The following is an 8,319-nucleotide window of genomic DNA, read 5'->3' on the forward strand; positions in this document are numbered from 1 at the left end:
ATGAGTCATATTGGTTCTAGAGATAAGAATTCTAGGAAGTTTTCCAAGGTCGATAAACTAGGGTGTTTTGGTCTCCCCTACTAGGAATTTTATCCCCAGGTGATGTACTAGGTAGGGGTAACCACACACACGAATCATTTGTATTATAAAATATATTTCTAATCTTTAATAAAGTTTGAAAATAAAGATGAAAAGATATTAATATTTCCTTTAAAAAACACTAAAAATAATGATATGTTGAAGACACATACCTTTCGCACGAATCCTAGGAGAAAAAAAATGCAGATATTTGGACTTCATGTCCTTCTCCGCATCCCATGTAGATTCTTCAACATTATGATTCTTCCAAAGAACCTTAATTAAACCCATGTACTTTGTCTACAATCAACGAACCTACCTATCAAAGATCTCAACTAGGATTTCTTCATAAGACAAAGGATTCGTGAGACCAATCCTTCTAGCGGAACAATCGAAGAAGGATCACCAATGCACTTCCTCAAAATAGAAACATGAAAGATCCAATGATCCAATCTCAAGCTAGAAGGCAACTCCGACTCATAAGCAACATTACCGATTCTCCGCAAAACATCATAAGGACTAACATATCGAGGACTGAGATTTCTTTTCTTTCAAAAACACACTACCCCTTTCATGGGAGATACCTTGAGGAAAACCTTATCCCTAACCTCAAACTCCAAGTCTCTATGCCTAACATCTACATAGGACTTTTGGAGACTTTGGGTAGCCTTAAGCCTCTGCCAAATCGCCTTCACCTTCTATATATCCTGGTAAACCATGTCGGCAAGCTCAAACAAACTATTAGGATATCTACACCGCCTACCATACATTTCCTTTAAAGGGGACATACCAATACTAAAATTATAGCTATTATTGTAAGCGAACTCAACCAAGGGTAGATGCTTAACTCAATTGCCACTATAATTAATCACACAAGCTCAAAGCATATCCTCTAATATCTGAATAGTTCTCTCCACTTCTCCATCCCTCAATAGGTGGAAAGAAATACTAAGAATAACCTTAGTCCCCAACCCTTTCTGAAAAAATCACCAAAAGTGAGAGGTAAACTGTATGCACGATGAGAAATAATCAAAACAAGCACCCATACAACTTCACAATCTCCAAAAGATATAACTTTGTATAATTCTCTACCAAAAAGGTAGTCCGCACTGGCAAAAAGTGGGCAGACTTAGTCATCCAATCCACGATGACCCAAATCAAACTAAATTGATTCTGAGATCAAAGAGGACCAATAATCAAGTCCATATTGATCAATTCAGATTTCTAATCAGGTAAATCAATTTCTTTATACAAACCTACCATCCTCATATGCTCAACCTTAACCTATTGACACCCCATGCGTTTGGCCAAAAGGTTAGCAACATCCCTTCTTATGCTATTCCACTAATATATCTCCTTGAGATCATGATACATCTTAGTTGAGTTGAGATGAACAAGATAGTGTGATTCATGCACCACTACAAAAATCCTTTGTTGCAAGCCGACGACATCAAGAAAACACAACTTTCTTTTATACCGTAAAGTACTATCACCACCGATCTCAAAAACCACTACCGTTTGTCCATAAATGTTACTTTTGATTTTCATCAAGATTGGATCTCATACATGATTGTCCTTAATCTCCACACCAATAGACTACTGAACTACTTCTTGCACCATCTAACCACCATCCTTGGAGTCTGAAAGGTGAACTCAAAGATTAGCCCAGTGGTGAATATCTGTTACCAATTCCCGCTTTCCTTCCTCCACATGAGCCAAACTCCCCATGGATAAACTACGAAGAGCATCAAAAACCACATTAGCCTTACTTGGGTTGTAGTAAAGACAGATATCATAGTCGTTGAGAAGATCAAGCTGCCTCCTTTACATGAGATTAATCTTTCTTAGTGAATATTTACTATACTCTTATTATCAGAAAAGATATCCATGTGAACACCATACAGATAATGCCACCATATTTTCAAAGAAAACATAACTGCTAATTACCCCAAATCATGAGTAGGATAATTCCTCTCATGTATCTTTAATAGCCTAGAAGTATAAGCAATCACCTTTTGAAGCTGCATCAACACACCACCAAGCCCTTCCTGAGGTACATCATAATAAAACATGAACCCATCATTGCTTTTTGACAAAGTCAAAATTGGAGACAAAGTCAAATTATCCGTAAAATTCTCAAAACTCCTTTAACAAGCATTTGATTGAGAAAACCTAACCTTCTACTGAGTCAACTTAGTCAAAGGAGAAACTACCTACGAAAAGCTTTCCACAAACTGACTATAATACTCGACTAAACCCAGGAAGCTCTAAATATTTGATTAAGTCGTAGATCTAGGCTACCTCTTCACCATAACAACCTTTTGCGTATCCACCGTAATCCCTTCATAAGAAGTAATATGACCAAAAAAGTTACAACATTCAACCAAAACTCATTCTGAGAGAACTTGGCATAGAAATGTTGTTCCTTTAAGGTCTATAACACACATGAAGGTGATTAGCATAGTTTACCTCACTCTTTGAATAAACCAGAATGTCATAATAAGAACAATAATAAAAAGGTCCAAATACTAATGAAAAACCTTATTCACCAGATCCATAAATGTTGCCAGAGCATTATTCAACCCAAATAACATAACCAAAAACTCAAAGTGTCCATACTGAGTACAAAAATCTCTCTTAGGGATACCCACCTCTTTAATCTTTAGATGATCGTACCCAGATCAAAGATCTATCTTTGAAAAGAACTTGGCACCTTACAACTAATCAAAGAAATCATCGATACTTGGAAGATATACTTGTTCTTTACTGTCACCTTGTTTAACTTCCTATAGTCAATGTACATATAATGGGAACCATCCTTATTGAACATAAACAACACTGGTGCACCCCAAGGAGATAAACTAGAATGAATAAACCCCTTATCTAGAAGATACTTAAGTTGCTCATTAAATTGCCTCAAGTCAGTCGAAGCCATTCTATACGGAGTAATAGAAATTGCACTAGATTTTGGAACCAAGTCAATACCAAACTCTATTTCCCTATCTAGAGGAACACCAGGAAGATCATCTAAAAAGACCTCTGGAAACTTATTTACCACAGGAACTGACAGAATAGAAGGACCTTTCTGAGTTAGAATCTTTATCTCAGACCAAGTGATAAAGAAAACCTTTAGAGATCAACCTCCGAGCTCTAAGATAAAAAATAAATCTCCCCCTAGTAGCTAAAGAACTACCCATCTATTAAATAGCCGACTCACCATGGAACCTAAAGATAACCCTATCAGTTTGACAATACGTGGATGCTTAAAAAGTATACCACTAATCCATACACAAAATGACACTGAAATCTACCATACCCAACCCAAATAAACCCGCCAAGGTCTGCTTTCCACCAACAGATACCACACCCTCCTATAGACTTTCTTTACAATAATTAAGTCACCTACTTAGGTATAAATGGAAAAAGGATATAAAATAACTTTCCGATCGAAACCAAAAGATACAACTATATAAGGAGTCAAATAGGAGAGAGTAGACCCCTGATAAAGAAAACAATATACATCATGAGAGAACCCTTGCAATATTTATCATGTTTTTGACCTTTTTGACCTGGTACGACTTAAGGGTATAAATTTTACCCTTGAATATAACTCATAGGTTGTCTTTAGGGTTCACTTACACCCTAGGGAGTATGGTTGGTATCGCTACTTCCCAAGATATGATTCACTAGGGTAAGGATAATATAGGAGCATACAAATGTCAGTATGCAAGTCATATGGTGCATGATCATCTTTGTCTTATGGAGTATACGCTAGATATGATTAGATGGTACGATTAGAGGTGTGACTCATCCCGTAAAGGTATGACTAGGGAGGTATGAGTCATATAAGAACCAGTACATAGGGTATTCTCATGAAGTTGGGTACGAGTTGGGGTACCACTCATACCCTATGATACGAATGGCAAGGAGGAGTCATACCTCTAGACATGGCTTGTTTTAATTTTTTAGTCTAGGGTTGTTTGTACATTTCCTACTCTTAAAAACATAGGTACTCACGTCATATAGTGCTTGATAGTCTTTCATAACACTTATTAAAGGATGGAAACACTCCAAATACTCTCTTCAACTTATGCTTGCACATTGGATGCTACCGTTTCTTCATGTGTTCCTCAAAGGGATTAATAGTCATGTTTCTTTTTAGAATATTCTTGTATAAGGCATTTTCGCTTCCCTAATTGTTAATTCTAACTATAAGCATGGTTTTTATGAATGTTTTCATGACTTTATTGATTGTATGATTTTGGTTTACAAATATAATTTAGGGGTTTTAATTTTAAATTGTTGGTTTTGGTTTTCTATGGTATTATGTATTATTTATGTGCATTAATGGTGGTTTTGGATACTTAGATTTCATGGGAATGGTTTAGTGGTAATTGAAATTTATTTGGATTATATTATGCCCCAATGTGTTTCACAAAATTCCTTTAAGTATTATTTTATTATAGTGAGTATTTTAATGGAACTCTTACTTATTTTAAAACATGGTAAAGGAATTATGTAGGGTTTATATGGCTTGGAAAAGTAAATAGCTAAATGCCTATGCTTGTGGGGCATGTGGAATCCCCCAAGTGGTTAATATTGTAATTGCAAAGGGTACTTGAAAGTCCCCTTAAACCTATAAATGGTTGGATATGGATAATACTTACAAGTAAGGATTGGAATGATGATACCAATATTTATGGCCTTGTTTAATAAATGGATAATTGTTTGGTTATTTGTAAATTTGTTTTAACTAGGCAATAATGATGGGGTAGTAATAAAGTCGTGGATGGTAGAGGTCCCACGAGGGACCTAAATAGGTTACTCATATTTTATGATATGAGGTTGGTCTTGGTTACCATGTGCATGATGTCAAACTATATTTTGGGAGATATACTAGTCATCCAAAGACTTTTTTCCCTAGACATACGGCTACACATACTGGGCCTTTTTTAGAAGGAGAGTTGAACGCACATAGCCAATAAGTGGTTTAGGACAACAAAGCTACACAACCTAGGTAATGGTTTTAAAGTTATGTTAAACCTGGTCCCCGTTCTCGGTATAATTATATATATGTATTATTGTTTGCATATGGATGGCTTTACTTGGTTTTAAAAATAGCATTATCTTATTATTATCTTAAGTCCATTTTAATGGTCACCGACTAACCCGTCTACTGGAGACTGTATACCCATACTATGCAGGAACCAGACATTTTACTTATCCTACTTAGTTATCAAATTCAGGGACAGTCAATATTGGATTGAAGTGGTAAGTTTCCATTATTCAGAAGACATCTATTTCATGTCATTGGTTACTTTACATATCTTTTATCTTCCAAAGACTTAGGTTTTTGGCTATGGTCAAGGGCATGTCTAGACTAGGTACCCTTTTGTTGGTCTAGAGTCTTTGTATAGACAAATGTGGACTTGGGTACGGTATGGATGGCTTATGTTATATATATACATACATACATATGTTATATTATTAAAATTGGTTTTAGTTATTGGTTTTTGCATTGTTTTATTGGTTATTGGGTGGTTGGACATGATTGGGTTAGTCTTAGTTATAGACTTGTCCCCAAATCACCACATGGTTAGATATACTATCTTGTTATATTGTTGGAATCCAGCTGACTCAGGCTATGCATTTGATGTCTGGTCATGCCAGTTGGTATCAGAGTTTTAGGTTTCAATTTCATGGGGTATCTATAAAGCCATTTTGAGTAGAGTTTTACTTCTAAGTATGTTATGCACCACACTTATAATCAGGTGGCTAAGAAGTATTAGGGTGTTTCACATTATTTTTTATTCTAATTTTGGGCTATGGAGTCTAATGTATTTAACTCTTCTCTAAATCTTCTTTGTTTCATATTTAGGATGATTTCTTCTCAATCATCTATAGTTTATAGAAACTTACCAGTTCTACTTAAAAATAACAAGCAAGGATCTTGTTTAACTCATGGGTCATAGACCCGATCAGGGGTCGCAGGTTCTAGTTTTCCCAACATAGCCCAACCTGCATCATCCCATTTCCTTTATTTATTTTGTAGTCGGTTGCACCATGGTTTGTTGCAAGGAAAAAAGGAATTGGTATTTTGGCTATGGTCAATTGGGTCACATGCAACAGGGGTGTCCTGTAAGGGATGTTAGTTAAGCAAGTCGAGTATTAGGTTTTTCTTCTGTCTCTAACATTGGTCGGGATTGTCTCACTATTCCTACTATCTTTTGAGAGTTCGAGGCATCTTATGATACTGACATGGGAATGTTGGAAACTCTTCTATTTTTGGTTTGTATGGTTTACTTGGCATAAGGTCCCCTCTCTTTTGTGACCCCATTGTTGGTTGTGTATTTCTGTTTTCGTCCCAAGGTTATTTCAGACTATTTTTTCTCTTTTTCTACCTTAGTAGGTGACTCTGTGATTGCCAAAAGATTCTATGGGGGTGTGTGGCATCTGTTGGTAATAAAAGAGTCTTAGTGGATTTATTTAATTTGAATGTGGTGGATTTTAATGCCATTTAAGGAAGTCGATTTGTTGCACTCATGATATTTATCATTAGATTGTCGTACCCATTAGTCTCCTTGGTGAGTCGATTGTAGAATAGTAGGATGGTTTCATTCCCTAGCTATTAAGGAAAATAATGCATTCTATCTTAAAATTCAAAGATTGTTCTTCAAAAGGATATCTTTATTATTTGGTCTAGGTTAAAGATTCTAACTCGAATGGTCTTTCCTTACTTTCGATTTTCGTGCTACATGAATTTCTAGGGTCCTTCAGATGACATTCATTGTGTTTTTCTAATAGAGAGGTTGTTTTGGTATTTATCTTGTTTTGGACCTTTCTCCAAATTTCTATTCTCTCTCTACAGAATTGTTCCGTGTAAGACCCTGCAAAATCATAGTCATTTCAATCACATATAGCAGGACAAAAGAGGTCCTAGAGTTTGAAAATTTTAGCAAAGTATTGACACTTAGTCTTATTTTTTGGCCTCGATATTTCAAGGACTTTATTTTTGAGCATTATGACCTTAAAATGTAGATTTTTAAGTCGATTCATGATCCTAAATGTCAATAGGTCACCTCGGGTAAGTTTCAGATTTTTTTAACGTCGTTAGAAGCCTAATTAGATGTCCAAAATAGTGGATTAATGTGATCTCGATGTGTCGGGTTATCCATCGCATCGACAGTATTGTCACCTGATCAAGTGTGCAATTTCTAGTGAGCTGACGCAATCTCAACACATCTATTGGACATTGCATTGACACCAATGATGTGTCGCGTTAGTTTGCATATCGCTGAGTATGTTTTTATGTAAATTAAGTCTGCAACTAGAGGGGTTATTAAGTCAGTTTCCCCACTTTTATTCATCCCTAAAACACAAAATTAAGCTATCCTAAGGGCATAATCACTTACTTTCTCTCAAATTCTCTCAAGAACAAAACCCTAGGTCTTTCAATTTCAAGTCCAAGGTTTAAGAACACACCAATGATTTTCATGAATTTAATTATCAAGGTATGTTAGGTGTTCATTCCTAGGTTTCCTTCCATCCTTGGAGTTCAAGAACCCTTTTTGAATTATAAGTTTATCGATTTCATGGTTTATATATTTGAATGGGATTGTGTTCATTTACGTATTGATATTTGGTTTTTCAATCAAAATTCATTACAAATTTTAAGTGAATTAATTATCATGTATATAGAATTATGTGATTATCATGTTAAACCTTTGAATTTGGAATTTGAATGTTGTAACTATGATATTTACATCTTTATGGTTTCTATGTGAACTAATTATCCTCCCAAAGTGTTTGATAGAATACCTATGTAAATTAAAGAGTGAATTCAAGACATGTTATCATGCTGTCCCATTCATGTACAAGTTCATGCCTCTCAAGTGTTTGACAAAATATCTAAATGAATGCGTGGTGAATAAGTAATTAGTGTAATGCTTTCAAGATTATGCTATGTTTTACTATTGATGCTATTGAGTCCTCGAGGTATTCAATACCCAAGAATCTAGTTGTTTACCTTGAGGTACAGTGGCTACAGTATAGTCTCAATAACATCATGGAAAATAGTACTTAGTCAATTACAGAACTCAGTGAACTTAGTCCTGTTCAGTCAGTCAACACGATTAGTAATACTTCAGTCAAGCCAAGTAAAGTCTAGTGATTAGTTCAATGTCTATTCATTTATTAGTAGCATTCTGCACCGAGAAAACCTAGGGATAGGGGCTCACCTAC

This window comes from Capsicum annuum, chromosome 3 (genome assembly GCF_002878395.1).
Source record: "Capsicum annuum cultivar UCD-10X-F1 chromosome 3, UCD10Xv1.1, whole genome shotgun sequence".
NCBI classification, from domain to species: Eukaryota; Viridiplantae; Streptophyta; class Magnoliopsida; order Solanales; family Solanaceae; genus Capsicum; species Capsicum annuum.